Consider the following 1921-nt stretch of genomic DNA (forward strand, 5'->3'; position numbering starts at 1 on the left):
ACTGGTTGCTGCGGTGTTCCCCCTTCCATCATAAACACTGCACTTGCCTTTCCTTGTGAGTAGATCAAGTTCTTCCCACAGACTGCGCCAATTGTAAGGACTCAATTTGGATTGGACCCAGAAAAATGATGGGTTTCTAGCCCAACAAGCCCAAACAATAAATTTTTAGAGCGTGGGTGCAAGAACTAGTTCTACGAGGTAGAAAAGGTCACGATTACAATGTAGGCAAAAACACTTCAAGCTAATTGTCTGATAAGAACTCTCCTCGGCTAGGTTTCAGGGGGTATCTTCTTCAGTCTCCTCCTCTTTCTCCCTCTTTCTCCCTTTTTCCTTTTCAAAAAGTCCCCTCTAATGTCACCCACTTTCTTCTTATATACTTCGTTCCTCACTTCATTTTCACCATACACGTGTAGACTTCGTTCTTATGACTCCTTCCTGTCCCATCCACCACCTCTCGGGACCTTCACTTAGTGGCCATAAGGCTGCTTGATTACTGTTCAGGTATCACCTCCACATTAATGCGGCCAGTGAGTTAGTTGGGAAACATTTAATGTGGAGGTGGCAGCTCCAGAAGATATTTGTTATCTCCCCCGGTTCTTCCCTTGTTCCACGTTCACCATTCAGTTCTAATGTAACTTTGTGGGGTGCCCTGAATAATCGGATAGTTATATCTACCTCGGACTATGGTATTCGAGATGAGTCTTATCCTTGGACATGATTTGGGCCACTGCTTATGACCTCCGTTCCTCTTTCTTAGATTGGTCCCATGATACATTTCTTTAATCATCCTCGAACAAGCGAATGTCCTCGGACTGGGCTGTTGGGCCCCAATCCCATACCCTATGGTTCTTGTATCCTTTTAGATAACTGGCCCCACAATGACTTTTGTCCATCAAAGATAATTTTTATTTTTTTTTATGGTGATCTTATTTATGATAAACATTCTTCTGTTGTAAATAAAAAAGAGGGTATTAGCGACAAATATACAACCATCGAAAATGGTCAAATTATTTGGAGGGAGAATTCTTGCCCTTGCTATTCCCATTTGTGATGACATTTATCCATTACAAGTATTTTAATTTTTTTTCTAATTGAGTTTTTAATAGTCACGAACATTTTGACTGTTACAAGTAGTTATTTATTTTAAAGAAAAGAAGGTATTAGGGGTAGAATTGGATCCCTCGCAAAAATACAAAATTTTGTACATTAAATATACACAAATTTTAAATTCCATACATTCATGGAACACAATTTTTTAAAGAATGTAAACAATTTCTATACACTCTATGATTGTACATAAGTCTATACATTCAATATATAGAATTTTTTTAAAAAGTACACAATTTTGTACATTCAATGTACATAGTTTTTTAAAGAATGTACATAATTCTATATATTATATTCATTGTACACTTTCAATTATGTATATTTAATTTACATAATTTTTCAAAAAATGTACACAATTCTGAATTATCAATGTAATTTTGTATATTCAATTTATACAATCATTCAATTCTATATATTCATTGAATAAAATTTTTCAAGGACTGTAAAAAAGTTTGTATATAAAATGTACACAATTTTGCAAAGAATGTATAGAGTTTTGTATATTCAATTTACATCAAATTTCAATTTAGTACATAATCCTCTATATTTAATGTATACAATTCTTCAATTTTGTACATTTGATGTATATAAATTTTCAAATAATATACATTATTTTGTATGTTCAATGTACAAAATTTATCAATTATGTATATTCAACATATATATAATTTTTCAAAGAATGTACAGAATTATGTACATTCAACGTACATAACTTTTTAAACAATATACACATTTTAATAAATATTATGTACATAGTTTTTTGAAAAATGTACACAATTGTGTACATTTAATGTACCGATTTTTTTTTTTTTTT

Source organism: Quercus suber, unplaced genomic scaffold (assembly GCF_002906115.3).
Source record: "Quercus suber isolate HL8 unplaced genomic scaffold, Cork oak 2.0 scaffold_35, whole genome shotgun sequence".
NCBI classification, from domain to species: domain Eukaryota; kingdom Viridiplantae; phylum Streptophyta; class Magnoliopsida; order Fagales; family Fagaceae; genus Quercus; species Quercus suber.